The sequence below is a fragment of the Rhinolophus sinicus genome, linkage group LG03, assembly GCF_036562045.2.
Source record: "Rhinolophus sinicus isolate RSC01 linkage group LG03, ASM3656204v1, whole genome shotgun sequence".
In the NCBI taxonomy this organism is placed as follows: Eukaryota; Metazoa; Chordata; class Mammalia; order Chiroptera; family Rhinolophidae; genus Rhinolophus; species Rhinolophus sinicus.
Window position 1 is genome coordinate 183,222,263 of NC_133753.1, and position 16,303 is coordinate 183,238,565.

General features: G+C 32.3%; 1 pseudogene; it reads left to right on the forward strand.

The window, feature by feature from the left end:
- The first annotated feature begins 6,025 nt into the window (after positions 1 to 6,025).
- LOC141570828 (5S ribosomal RNA) lies at positions 6,026 to 6,144 on the forward strand (annotated as a pseudogene).
- Positions 6,145 to 16,303: the final 10,159 nt, after the last annotated feature.

Here is a 16,303-nt window from a genome sequence, read left to right on the forward strand (position 1 = left end):
AATAGCACTACACTAGAACTTTTATAGTGATTTAAACAATCATGATCTTTGTAATGCAAAAATGTTCTTTACAAAGCTTAAGTCTTTAGAAAATATGTAATCTATGGTGCACACTTGGCAATATTTTATCTACTTATTTCAATTGGAGAATGGTTGTACTATCAATTAGAGAATTATAATTTTGATAATCATTTATAAATTTCACTGAATCTAAAATGATTTTTTCACTGTTAAATGAAAGTACAAGGCAAATGGGCATTTATTTTAAATATTACCTATAATATATATATATAGATAGATAGATAGATAGATAGATAGATGGATGGATGGATGGATGGATGGATGGATGGATGGATGGATGGATGGATAGATAGATAGATAGATAGATAGATAGATAGATAGATAGATAGATAGATAGATAGATATAGATAGATATAGATATATATGACCTATTTTTAGGTATCAGAAACTAATCTGCCTGGAAATTTCCTTGTATTACAGGAGTCAGCAAACTTTTTCTGTCAAAGGTCAGATAGAAATATTTTAGTTTTTGTGAGCTATTGAAAATACATGGCAATTCTTCAACTCTGTCATTGTAGTATGGAAGCAGCCATATGCATTACATAAAGAATGGGTGTGGCTGTTTTCCAATAAAACTTTATTTACAAAAATAAGTCATGTGTTAGATTTGGATTTTTGGCTGGCTTTGGCCCAGGGGTTGTAGCTTGCTGACCTGCTTTAATGCAATAGGACTTGTAGTATTAAAAAACATTTCTATGGATATTGTGTTAGCTGTTCTCTACACAAAGTTAACTCAAATCAATTAAGTATCAATATATTATTTTCCTAATTTTATGCAATGCTTGTGTCACTATAGCCTTACTGATCTCTATAAAATGCAACATATTTTATTCTAATTATTTAAGTTAGATGAAAAAAATCAGAATAGTGTCAAATTTTTAGAAATTTTATTTTGTTATTTAAATCTGCAGGGAAAATAAGGAGAGAACATTGCAACCAACAAAACATGTGGGTGCATATAATAAGATTTAATACTAGTTATAGACCACTCAGTGGAATTTAAATGATTCAAGCCTAGACTTACTATCTTCAAGTATAGAAGCAGTACTTCAGAAATTGTCTCTTTTATATTAGAAACGTGATTTTGAGAAAAAGGTGAGCTGTTGGGCTCACTTTGGACTTAACTATCAGCTGCCTGTATGGACAATTACATGAGAATCTATATTAACATGTTTTCTTTCTAATTATGCATTTTCTTATTGAAATATATCACAATAGCAGACCCTCTCAGAACTAAATCTCTCGTAGACTTTAATACCTTAAGGAATATGAATCAATATAGCCTACCTGCAAACAAACAAACAAACAAACAAACAAAAAATGGTTAGCTGCATAATTAATCTGACCGCTGGTTAAGCGAGTGAAAACAGGACAGAACAGTAAAAAAAAAAAAAAAAAAAAAAAAAGTTTCACTTAAGTACTTTAGGAGAATAAAAGCTAAATAATTTGCAACCTGTTATAGCCAGAAATGTGCCTCATAATTGAAGGAATGTTCTGTAGGAATTTTTTGAAAGATAAGGTTCTCTATATTTTTTTTTAAAGTTTGGGTTTTTTTAAATACAACTTTAAAGCACTGTGTGTAACAGTATCACAAGAGTGACTTTGATTTTTCTTCAATCTACATTACATACATGCCTCCATGGCCTATAGAAACACAAATGCAAATGGATTTCCCTTAGAAAACTAAGTTTGCAGCTGCTGGGACAAAATGGTGAGCTCTGCAGGTAAATCTATTTGAGTGATGCTATGGAAACGTGATCTGAGCTAAAGGTGAATAAGAGGACCTATGTCCTCTCTTGGTACCCACAAAAAGGGAAGTATAAAGACCCAAAAATACGACACAGATTTAAAGTTCAATTTATTTAACAAGTATATACATTGCTAGGGATATGAAGGTGAGTGAGACGTGGACCATCTCCTTACAGAGCTCAGTATGGTAAATTAATCATCACTGTCATAATACTATTAAGCAAAGCATGATGGATGGACTGAAAAGTAAGTTTTTTATTGTATAGATAGGGAAAGATTAATTATATCTGTAATCTGGGTACTCACACAATCAATAGATTTTGAACTCAGTTGACATTAGGGTCCATTATGGAGTTTCACATGCTGACATTTGGAGTACATTATTGTGTATATGCAGCAGGTTTTATAATGAGAGAAAAAACAAACAGACAAACAAGCAAAAAACAGAAGAATCTGTAAATATGGAATAAAGCAATGTTCCAAAAATTGGATTTTTTTAAATGCTATTTTTGAAGAATACAGGCTGGTTATCTTGCAAAATATACCTTAATCTGCCTTTATCTCATATTTCCTCATCATTATATTCTGGTAATCCGTTTTTGGCTAGAATATCCCATAAATGCTGCTGTGTCATTCTCAGTGCATTACCCTAAGAGACATTTGTCATCTCATTATTGATGATATTAACTTCTATTGCTTTGTTAAGGTAGTGTTTCTTAAAGTTTTCCATTACAAAACTGCTGTTTTACTCATTTTCACCAATAAGTACCTGCAGGAAATAATTTGAGACTTTGTAAATATCTTATTTTTCATCATATTTTTGACTGCTAGTCTTTGCACCCATTGATGATTTTTGCCATATCTTTTTATAACAACTATAGTTACCAAATTGTGTTCTCTGTATAACTATTATTGTTACCAAATTATGATGTTCTATTTCCAGCAATGCATCTAGGTTTTTAGGTTGGCATGATACTATAAGGAGAAGCTTTCCTTTTTATGACACTAATTTAAATTACTTTCTATCAGTGTTGACACATAGATTCTTATTTTATTTTGGGTTTCTGTATGACGAGTACATGAAGATACTTTGTATTATATTGAATTTTTTTATTAGTGTGAAATTACGTCAAAATAAAACATTTTTTAATACAAGTTTATAGATATGGGCTCTAGGCCGCGCCTCTATGTGCACAATTACATGTACATCCATATTCACATACATGTATGTTCATTCTGAGTAAGAGATCAAGTGGATTTGTGCTGGATTATGACTTTGTAGAGCTTTCCCCACCCCGAGATGCAAGACATATGATTTTTAATGTTTTATTAATTTGTTTGTTTTTATTTTTTCTAGTCTTTGGAAGGAAATATAATAACATCTCACTGTATTCCTGTTTAAGAAAAAAAAATAACCGTGTAGATAATATCCAAAATTTAATTTCTGGCGTACAACTATCAGATAAATGTATTAATGGCACTCAATCCCCACTTCTGTATCATACATTAAGAAACAATATATTTTGTTACTTGTGAGCAGTATAAAGATTAGAGAGAATGATACAGATCCTATTGTAATAATGAAACGATTCACATTCCATAAGTTATAGCGATATGAACATGAACATTCAATACATAAAAGAACAGGTTGAATTAAAATTAGAATACGTTTAATTTTAAATGCTTGAACACAATTATATTTCTAAACGTCTTTGTTTTCCAGAACTTCTTTGTATCTTAAAAGTTATTTTTCCTAGAAACAGTTTTCATCTGTGGTATTTACTAATGACTTTAACACAGACATTTTACCAAAAATATAGATTGCTTGGCAACTACCCTGTTTTACGGTAACAATCAAAAAAGACATTGTCTGATATTTAAAATCATTCCACCTTATTAAAAATAAGGCAAAACCATTCAATTTACAAAGTGAAAAGTCAAACACGTAAATAGATAGGTATGGTGGATCTCACTTAACCTCAGTTGTAGAACCAGAGTGAATCTGTCAGTTGTTAGATCCCAAGGTCATTAAAAAAGTTATTTAATTTTAAACCTGTTTATACATTTTGCAGTTTACTTTAAAGACATCATAATCTGGGATATAAAAATTCCTTGCCCATGGTTAGTATTCAAAGGTTTGCAAATCCTATAAATTCAGATGTAAAATATTTTTGTGTGTATGTGATTTATACATTTAATTTCACCCTTGGGTAGAACATCCATAGCTTTTATTAGATTCTCAAATGGGGCTGTGGTAAGAATGCGTATTATATAGTCATTCATATTTTTATCACAATGGCTTCCTCAGAGTACTCTCTGAAGTGTATCAATTTTAAAGCAAATTGCAGACTCTCATAAGAATAAAGTAATTGAGATTGCTTTCCTTATCAAAGATTTAATAATTAGCAAAGCTTGTGTACAACTATCAGGCAGCATAAAGTTTAAGATGCACCAAATATAAAAGCCTCTAAATTTTACAATTTAAACATTATGCTTCAAGGTCAATACGATTAAAATAAATGTGACCTTGTTTTTAACTACACCACAGTCATAGGATACGTAGTAGAAAATGTGAATATAACACACACAAAAAAACTCGAATGCCACATACAATCGACCCGAAACACATGCAAACTCTAGTAACAAAGTGTTAGGCAATTCAGTGCAGTAGGATAAACACTAACATTGTAGATATGAGTCCTGTGAGGAATATATAAAAGAATTTGATTTTATAAATGGGACAGAAAACAAGACTTGTATCTTATAAATCAAAAAATAAAATAAATAAATAATGCAGTGGCAACATGAAAAGGAAATGAAAACTTGACCTTCCATATAAGCAGGAGATTCTACACCAGTGCATTTGAAGAAGGGCTACAAAATGCAGTTGATGCCCAATAAGGTCTTAGAAAGATGCTTAAAGAGGGTGATTTCAAGGACAATTCCCAGAAGAAGCCAAAGAGAACAATTCTCCAAAGCATGGAGCACATAGTAAGACAGACAACAAACAAAAAAACCTTGAAAACAAGAGCAAAGATTTCCAAGGGCTTATAGTTACAGCTACATGGACTCCCTTTTTATACGTACACCAGAAAAGAATCAGTGATAGTTTAGATGAATGAGGAAATACACAAATTCTTGCAAGTCTGTTATTCAGGAAGTCTCTAAATTGGGAACATCTCTCAAGTTGGCAAACTCTGCTGGCTTGGGGAAAATCAAAGGCGAAAATAAATCATTCGAACACACAAACTTTTTTGCCTTGAAGACCTTCTTCTGCACACAGCTACACATATTTTTCTACAAATAGCTGGTCAGAAAAGTACTCATATTATTAAACAGCCTTTGATAGTTAAAATGTACCTTGTGCAAGACATAAAAAAATCTATAAGAACATAAGAAGAAAGAAATAGAAACCAAAAATGGCAAATAAAGAACCTTGACAAAAATATATGTGTGTGTGAGGAATGTAAAGTACAAAATAGGGAATATATTATAGTCAATGGCATTGTAATAGCTCTGTAGGGTGTCAGAGGGGTAGTAGACTTGGGGGGGGGTTATCACTTTATGAGGGGTGTAAATGTCTAATCATTATGTTGTTTTGTACACCTGAAACTAACAAAAAGAACAGTGTGTGTGTGTGTGTGTGTGTGTGTGTGTGTGTGTGTTTGTATGTGTGTCTGAAAGCTGAAGGAAAAGTATCTGAAGGAGAGGGTTGTGGGTGAGCAGAACTCAAGAAGGAATTACAGGAGAAAAATAAATGACCACATTGTAAACAATGAAAAAGCAAAATTGTTTCCAAAATATTAAAGGCATAGAATACTGGCTTAAGAAAGCTAAGAAATGAGGATGGTCATGTATGCCACGAGTATGCTTATAGCAGTTTTATTCACATAACCAGAAACTGAAAACTATCAAGTGTGTGAATATAGAAGAACAGACGAACAAAATGTAGTACGTATACAAGTATCCATACCCTATTTTGCTGCATAATAATAAAAAGAATAAAGGGTATCAAAGACAGTATGCTGAATGAAAGAAGTCAGTTGCAAAAGGGAACATCTTTATTATTCATTCATATGACTAAAAAAACGAGAACACATACAAGCACACTACCCTAAGGTGATAAAGGTGAGAATACTGAATACCTTGATGTGAGGGGGGATACTGTCTGAGAAGGATCATAAAGAAACAGTCAGTCTATGGCCATACCACCCTGAATGCACCCAGGCTCACCTGATCTCAGAAGCTAAGCAGGGTCAGGCCTGGTTAGTACTTGGATGGGATTCCACCTGGGAATGCCGGATGCAGTAGGCTAAATAAATAAATAAAAAGAAACTGTCAGAGGTGCTGTAAATGTTCTAAATCTTGATGTGAGCAGTGATTACATTATTTATTTGCAAAAATTAATTGAACAGTACAGCAAAATTAGCACACTTTATGTGTTCTACTTGAGTACCTCAATTAAAAAAAAATTAAATGTGTGTGCTGTGCCCAGGATGGATAATGGTTAACGAGTATAGCTCCTGGTCAAGTCTTATTTGTGATCTTTCAGGCCCAATAATAGGCAATTGCAAAGGCTTTCCGTGGAGGGCGTCACATGCGATAGCAGTCCCCCTGCCCCAGGTTCACGCCCAGCCAATTTACTACAGCCTCAGCCACAAAAGGGAGATGCAGTCAGGGAGCTTGCTGGGGAGGGTGGGGGTGTCAAACGGAAGATCCAGCAGAGGGGCTATAACAACTTCCTGACTACTGCCTACTGTCCTGCAGGGATGGGACTAAAAGTCGTCAGAGACCACACACACAGATTGTACCCAATGACAGTTGCTCTCTAAGCAGCTCGGAGGCACTGATGGACCGCCTGCAGTGAGCTACTGAGACCTGTGTTTTTCATGACAAAGAATGTAAAGTCTTTTGGGATCGCTTTGCCAGTGATCTGAGGAGACCTTAGAATCTTGGGTAATTTACCTCCACAATGAAGGACATAACCTTGTTAAACTTAGTAAGGAAGAGCAGCGCCTTGTGAAGGCTGTCACTACAGACCTAAGCTGTATTTAGTGTCTTGACACTGTTCACTAAAAGACATCTGGGTGTTACCTGCAACCCAAAGTGTTCTATATACCAATTGAACCTTTTTAATCTTGTGTGTGTGTGTGGGGGGGGGGGGGGGGTTAGAGGAAATTTTGGTTTTATTGTTGTGTTAAATGATCTTTTTTATTTTGAGTTGTTGAGATTTACACCTCAAGAAAGTCAACTATTCTTATTTTTTATTTTTATTTTTTTAATTACATTCAGTATTACTTTATGTTAGTTTCCAGTGAACAGAATCATAGAGATTTATATGATTTATGAAGTGATCTCCCCAGTTAATGTAATACCGACCTGGCACTATACACAGTTATTACAATATTATTGACTATATTCTCTATGCTGTATTTAACACCCCTGTTACTATTTTGTAACTACCAATTAATCATCCTTATTTTGAATGTAAATATATTTCTGTCTCCCTGCTATGCTTTTCCTTTTTTTCTGTTTGTGCTCCCTTATACTTATCTTAAGCTTCTCCCCTTGTCAGTAATTCTTTTTCTGTTTGTCCTTTGATAATACCATGTTATATATGAGTTTATTTTGAATGTTGTTTTAATCCTCTACAAACTTTCCTTCAGTTTTGTAATTCTTTTCTCATTTATTTGGGCTCTATTTTACTGAATTAATAGGCTTAGTATATTGGTTTATTTCTCAAAGAACTTGGGTAAACTTCCTTCTGCGCCTTGAGTAAAGCGTACTTTTAAACATTGATTTTTTATTTCCTTTATGATATGTTCCTCTTTGTTGTTGTTATTTAGCTTTGATTTTGGTTTTGGTTTTCCCATCCAAATTTTATTTCCATTATGTCTGTTGCTTTTAAACTTTCTCATATTCTGGCAGCCTGGGATTTTCCATTTGTTTTTAGGCTGTTGAAGATTGCTTTACTTCTTTCCCACCACAGTGAAAATCCTTTTGTAGTGCACATAAGATACAGTCTTTCTGCACAGTATTTTTATGTAGTTTAAGAGAAGTTAAAGCTCATGAAGTAACACTCAGTGTTTCATAGGACATTCTCTGCTTTTATATCTCAGATTTGCTTTGCTTCTTCCATGTATTTGGACAATGGAAACCAATCCAAAGTGGACATGATCACAGGCTTAAGATACATCACATACTCATGTGTATGATAGGAAAATTTACTTGTATCAGAAAAAATGGCATTGCTTTCCACTTCCTCTGTTTTCATGCATTTCTCCACAGCCATTATTCTCACTACTGTTCACCCCAGCTTAGCTTCTCTACCTGGTATAAGAGGAAAATGCAATGTCCCCAACTCTTATGACTTACCTCCAGTTTCATGGATATCAACAAGAATTTTATAAATATTGAGACTCAACAATGTGTTTTTTAAGCTGTGGGACACTTTTAGAAGGCTGTGTTATCTACACAGTTCTAGAATGTTCTCATTAATTTATTTATATTTATATTTCAGGGATTATAGCATTATGAAGCCCCCCTTTTCTTTTTTGGTTTTTACTAGTGAATGTCCAACTGAATTTTTATTATATTTCCTTTTGTCTTTTTTTAAGGTATGGGGAAGAGGAGAATATTATGACTTCTATTATTTGACACAAAAATCTAATTGTTATTTTTTAAAATATATGTAATCCTATAAGCAATGACATTTATTTTTGTATATTTGAAGGCGATAAGTCTTAGTTTACTAAAAGTTTCTTTAATGCTAACATACTGTTTTACAGGACGTTTCTAAGATTTAAGTTCTTACTATCTATAAAACGTAAATGGATTTGTAGTATACCAGAAGGATTAGTGCATTTGGATTATTCTCTGGTCATATAATGCGATCAGATTATTTTTTAAAAATTACTTTTAATACATAGTCTAAGCATTTATTAAATACAAGTGAATCTTCATGTACCAAAACTATATATTTCAAATGTCATCGAGCAACATTTTCATGCTCTCAAAAGTCAAAAAAACAAAAAGAGCTGTAGTTTAACCATTTTTATGAAAAATATATTCAAATTTACTTGTGTTTATTAAAACAATCCCACACTTAAAACATTATATTTTAATGCGCATTCTAGTAATTGAGGTCAAATAATTTATTGCCTACTAAGCACCCATAGAGAGTCCCACAAAGCATATTATGGCTTTTACCCCAACAGGAATTTAATATATCCTTAGCCCCATAGAGTACTTTAATTCATATAATGTTTCACCGAGGAGTATGTACTTCAAAACTTCACTAATACTAACTTCAAAAAGGACTCAAGATACTTGATATAAGTGATTGAAATACAAATTATAATTTAAGTAATACAATAGAATTATTTTCAAGTATGTACATTAATTAAAGCTGGGCATAAAATATATTAGTGACAGAGTATGGATTGTAAAGGGATTTTAAAACCAAAAAATAAATCAATTAATAGTAATAGTAATAGAAGTCCTGTTTAAACTGAGAGCCAGCTGGTCCTGGCAACACATACATTTTAGCTGACGAATTTCTTGTGGAGTTTCCTCAAGTGATGTAATTCTATTCAGCCTCCAATATCCACTTAAATTTTAGTTTATAAGTCCTTAGGCCTGGCATCCCAATTAAGTCAACCTTACATTTATCAAAATGGTCACAGCCTTCCTCAAATGAATTAAAGTATCTTTTTTTTTTTTTTTTAAACTGATCATAATTTATTTCTGGAACTAATTCCTGTTTCCTGTAACTCAGTGGTTTTAATATATGAATATCCTGAATAATGTCACAAAATGTATCTATCTGTCTGTAATCTTAAATCATTAGTTTTCTCAAGTATGTTAAATTTATTTTAAGTAACTAAGAGGTATTTTGGGTAGAAATTTGAAGTTTTTGAGACAAATAATTATGCTTTATATCTAAAATATGTTAAGCAAATGCAATTGGAAATATTACTAAAATTAGTGTTAAGATTAAATTATAGATTATTTTTCTTTCCAAATATGACGTTTTTCCATGTGTATTGAATTTGTATAGCATGCTGTTAATAATGAAGAAAATGTGATTTTTAAAAGTGTTGAATAAAAATAGATAACCACAGGATTGTATTAAAACTTCTCACTATGGATTTCTTGAAAATATTTACACATGAGGAAGTAGAAAGCAATATTGAATTTTAATAACAGATGATCAATGCAGATAATTTTAGGAAATAGATATATATTATGCTTTCAATTTGCAATGTGGTTTATTTTTTTCTTTATGTTTATATGTTTTATTATTAGGTTGGTAAAAAAGTAATTGCGGTTTAAAAAGTTAAAAATAATCTCAAAAGCCTCAATTACATTTGCACTAACCTAATATGAGTTCTTAGTAGGCTATTATCAATAACCTATCACTGCCATAATTTCAAATGGAAACCCCACCTACCCCTACCATGTAGAAAATACGTAGTATTTGCTGTCCAATTTAAGTATGTAATTTATTTTTATACTGATTGGTTTCAGATGTCATTAAACACCATAAATAATGTCATCTCTTTGATGTTCATATTTAATCAATATAAATAGATGTATTCGGGGTGGATACAGTTAGCTCAGCATAGCTATTTAAATAGGATTGGGATTCTCTTGTCTCTTGTAACATGGATTTGAAGAACTCTTTATTTTCTGCAGTCATATAACAGAGCCAGTAGTTTGGTTTGAGGTTTTTTTTTTTCTCCCCTCTTTATTTTGTACTCCCTACTTCCCTCTGTCTATCTTTGCCCTTTATTCCCTTTACATATAAAAAAAGGGAGTTTAATGATTTACTTTATAATTCTAATTTGATAAGATTTCAGCTGTTTGACAAGTTGGCTTTCAAACACACACAGATACGTGTGTGTGCGCGCGTTTGGAAGCAGTCCTTAACTAAACAATAATTAGAAACATTAACTCAACTTTTACTAAAACATAGATATCAAAATATATTCAGTTTCAGTTTATAAATTCTGTAGTGATGTCAGAAAACAGAGGAATTTGCTTTCTTGAGGCTATAGAGGCAACGTGTCAAAAGTTCTAAATAATCATACAGAAACACCCCACCACACTTGTTGCCATTCCCCAAACCCTGCCAAGCTTGCCATGTGACCATGTATCTTTCTCTGCATCAGAGAACTATACCAATAGTTAAGGAAAGTGGGGAAAACTTCTGCCTGGTCTCCAATTATCGCTGTTCCCATCACGACATTTAAAATTGTACACTAACTTTATCTTTTAGCTTGTTTAGATAATACTGCTTTGTCTCATAACAGGTTTCTCTAATTGATTCCCCATAATTTGAGCAGTGAGGTTCTAACTGTTTCCCAAAACTTCTCAACATCTATTGTGCTAGCAGCATCTCAGCAGCATCCTTTGTAATATACTAATGTATGAAGATTTTAGTATCTTTTAGTTTAAAAGATAGAGGAGACTTTAATACAATTAAACTATCTAATGGCTCTAAACCTTTTAGAGTGGGGTAAAGGAGATTTTAAAATAAATCTATTCTATCCAATTGCTTACCAGGTTCTAATTTGTTAATATGTTTCTCTGTTGACCTTTCGATTACAATCAGAATATACTAAGCTAAATTGCTGATTTCAGAGGAAAAACGATTGGCTCTCACATGTCCTTTGGATTTCTCAAAAGGAATAACTGGGACAAGTAAACATACTATGATATCTAAGAGCCCTATGGGAATATCCCCCGTTTATTTGTCCAGTGTAACCTGAGTCAAACATGTATAGCCAGAGAATTTACAGAACAAAGTGAAGGGTGGGTTGAAGGCTCTGTGCTCAAGTGACTGGAACTAATTTTGTTTAATATTAATTTATTAACATTATTCTGTTCTGTTTTGTTTTAAAGTTGCTCTTTATCGCCAAATATTTTAAGAGACCAAGGCAGTAAAAATACATATATTCAGTGCTTAAAATACATTGATATTTTCTTTAATATCAGAATAAATTTTGTGCACAAGGAGGCAAACTCACAAATATTTATTTAAAAAAATAATGTATTACTCTTTATAACATCATTAAATTATTTTAAATACTGTTTATCAAGCTTCTAATTATTAGCAAATGATTTAAACTAACATAAAACAAAACTTGACTATCTCATTAATTTCCACTAAATATTTAAACATTGATTAAAAATGCTTTCAAATTATTTTTCTAAACATGAAAATAAAATCACAAATATAAGTCAAATTATATTGAATGTTTTAGATATTACAAACTCACACAAAAATCGACTTATTATGATGATTACAAAGCCGATTACCATACTTTAATGCAAACTGAGTTGCAAAATGTTGTTATCCTGAATTTAAGTTAGTATTTTTAATTTCCTGTTTCCTTTTGCTTTCCTTGCCCCGGACTAACACCACAGAATTTGTGTAATTTATTCTGATACTCTTCCAATAGTTTTCTTGGTTTAGAATAATTTACCTAGTGCAAAGGGGGGAAAATGCATCTTAGAATGGAGAAGTCTGAAAGAGCATGTGGGTGACGTTGACTCTTGAACTGACCATAATGTCTATCTGTCTAGTCCAGGAAAATCCCAAGTCAAGCCAGTGCTCATTCATCTGTGCCTACCTGCTCTATTAATAGCTAAGTTGCTCTTAGTATGTCATGGGGCTTTCATACCTTCTTTTTCATAGTGTTTTAATTTGATTAAACCATACTGGCTTCTCAGAATTTTCTTTTTTTTTTACTTCACAAGGTCAGCGTTATTTAATAAAGCATCCTGGGATTACAAAGTATTGACTTAGAACATTGACGTAATTGAAAACCCACAATAAATCTTATCAGTCTCATAATTAAGTAGCATCACCTAGACTTTTCATCTATCAAAAGATAAAAGATTGAGTCTGCTCATTTAGCAGTTAGGGATATATAGCTAATTTATTATCTTAAGTCATACCATTGAACACTATGTATTGATAAAATATATTGAGAATTCAAGTATCTTTTTTTATCTTGTCATTCTTTCCATATACTTAGTGATATTTACAATTAATGATGATCTTAACAAAACGACAAAAAATATTTTGATATTTACCTCCCTATATCACATACTATATTGCATCTCCCTGATTTTTTTTTTTTTTTTACTTATGGTATCTTCAGTTTACTTCAGTTTACTTATCATAATGGAAACAAAGATTTTTCTCATCTTTCCTCACTCTTACCACTACCACACACATTATTACAGTTAAGTAAATGCCAACTTATCCCCAAGCCATGTAGTATACTATAAGCCTTTTTTTAAAGAAAAACTTTTATTTATTTAAGTGTGTTTTTCCAGGACCCATCAGCTCCTAGTCAAGTAGTCGTTTCAATCTAGTTGTGGAGGGCATAGCTCACAGTGGCCTATGTGGGGAATTGAACCAGCAACCTTGTTGTCAAGAGCACCACACTCTAACCAACTGAGTCAACTGGCCGCCCATAAGCCATTATTTATACATGGAATATTTTTTTCTGAGTTAATTTACTCATTTATTTGCTTGTTTAGTTTTCTATGTCCCCATTGTTACTGCAATTCCAAACTGTTCACAAGTTATGTCTGTCACTTTCAGTGTGAATGGACACATCCAGCAATCTATAGCGCATTTTCCTAAGTAAAGTGCTTTGAGTAATATCTGAAATAGTATAAAAATAAAGCATTTCATATCCATAGAATGGAATATGTTCAGTCATTAAAAAGACATGATGTATTGCATGCTACACCATGGATAAACTTTCAAAACATGTTAGGTGAAAGAAACCAGACGTAAGAGTTCATTGATTGTATGATTCCATTTATATGAAATAGCCAGATGAGGCAAATCCATAAAAAGAGAGAGTGGTGATTCCTTTTGGTTGGGAAAGGTTGGAGGAATGGGGAGTAACTGGTGATGGTTATGAAGTTTATTTTGGTTGTGAAAATAATAATTTAAAAAATGTTCTACAGTTAATTGTGTTAAAGGTTGTGAAACATTGTGAGTATACTCAGAACAAGTGAATACGCACTCCAAAAGAATGAACTGTGGTATCTTAATTGTATCTCAGCTTTAAAAAAACAAAAGGAAGAAAAAGTCACCTGGGAAAGTCTAATGTAAGAGGGAAATATGACAAAGAAGGCAGTGGCATTCTTCTACACAAAGCCAAAAATCCAAGAAATGCTATGGGTTTTTAACAGGTAACCAAGTTTTATTTGGGGAAGGACAAGATGAAGAAAGATATTTGAATTCTCAATATATTTCTGCTGTTTCAATTTTACAGATGTTTACTGACTGCCTATTATGAGTCTGACATTCTCTTACACTCTGTGAGTGATATGCAGTATGATACTTTCTTGATGCTGAGCAGCCTCGGAGACATAATTTTTGCCCAAGTTTTCTAAGTATGATTAAGGTGGTAAGGCTAAACTATGATTTTGGTAGGTTAGGTGTATTAAATGCATTTTTGACTTACGACATTTTCAACTTATGATGGATTTATTGGGACATAAACCCATTTTACGTTGAGAAGCATCTGTAGGTGAAATTAACTGAAAATAAAACAACATATTAGAATAAGAATATTTTGACAGAATTTTAAAACACAAAATATTAAAATTGGATTATACAAGAAAAGTCACCAGTTCAACATCTTTGTCCTTTAACTGTTTCCTACCTTACCTTAAAAATCTCCTTTACAAGTAGTCAGTAAGTCTATTTGGAGACTTCTGGTCATAGAGAAGTCTATTGCCTTGTCTTATAAGGTAGCAGGTTAATACTTATAGAAGCTCTACTAAGAATTGTTTCTGTGTGTTGAATTAATATTAGCTTTCCTCCCCTAGCCATAGCCTCAGATCTCTTCGTGAACACATATATCAATTCTTCTAATTTAAAAAAAAAAATTATGAAAACATTTTAAATTTACTTGCCAGGATTGTGTAAGTTATGGTTAAACATCCCAAATTCTTCTTGACATTCATATGGATTGGTTTTGCTCTGTAAGCACTTTGAAATAAAGCAAAGACAATTAATCACACCATATTGTGCTGTTGGGTAGAACAGCATCAAATGAGATAAATCTCCTCATATATATTACCACAAAATTAAGGGGGGGAAAGTCATTCTTATTTCAACCAGAGAGAGAGAGAGAGAGAGAGAAAGAGAGAGGGATCAGCTCTGAAATAAATGTAAGGAAATCAATTATAACATATATTCTAAAGTTAGATATGTTAAAATGTTACAAAATGTGCAAATAAGAATTGATAAAATGTAGTACCTCACATTTTTTTAAATGTAATAAATATCAGTGTTTTCATCTTTTCCCCTGTGATATGCTTACTTACCTGGTGTACTAAACAGGTGCTCAATCTATTTTCTGAATAATTTCATACTGTCAGTGAAATATAAGACGTACTCACTGAGTACACAAGTAGCAAAAGGAGGAGATGATTAATTCTGACTGAGGTAGGCAGGTAGGTCAAAAAGAAAAGATTTTAAATACAGAAAATATCTAAGTTGAGAGATAGTAATAGAAAGTCTTTCAAAGGCGGAGGGAATTTGAGCAAGTCAGGGAGATATGAACAGATTGATGCACACAGAAGAACGCAAATCACTTAGTATTCCTGCAGCGTAAACTCAAAGTGGAATAGTGAGAAAAGGAGATTATCTAACAATAGATTGAATAGTGAATTCTCCAAACAAACAACTGGGAAGGCAAAGCTTAAGCATTAAAAACCTTATAGTATTTACATCAAAAAGGCTAAAAGTGAAAAAAAAAAGTATCTAATTAATCCATTTCTATTTGTACTATTCTTCAAACATGTACAGGTAAAATTGTAGAAATTAGTTTTCCCAGTAAATAGCTAGAATAAGTTTCTCTCTTGGATTAACAGTTATAGTAAACACTAATAACTAACAATTAAATTAATATAACCTCAGAATCTCAGTTGAAATAGCTTTCTGAACTTTGGCTTTATAGGAAGTATAATTCATATGAAATTCCTCATTAGTATGGAACATTTATAATAATTTAATAATTAAAGACCAACCTATTTAATTATGTTGTTGTGAAAACAGATATTGGGATTTCCATTTGGTTCCTATGTAGAAGAAACTATAGAAGTTTTGTCAATTATTAAGCATGTATATTCCCAGCCTACACTGAAAAAAAAATTTAACCATGTAATAAATCTGTGGTCCCACTCGACCCACTGCAAGAAAGAATCAAACCAAGACTCCATCTATCATCAAAGACCTCACTCTGTGCAGTCCATGGTAAATTGTGGAAGCCCAGATATTAGTGGCAATTCAGAAGCAATACTGTAAACCTTTGAAATATTTGGATACCGTCCTTATTTTTCTTTTATTGCACTTCTGTTAAATATCTGATAATTTTTTTGTGAAAATTTTGGGGGAAGATTCCTCTTAGATATGTGTCATTTTGCCGAGACC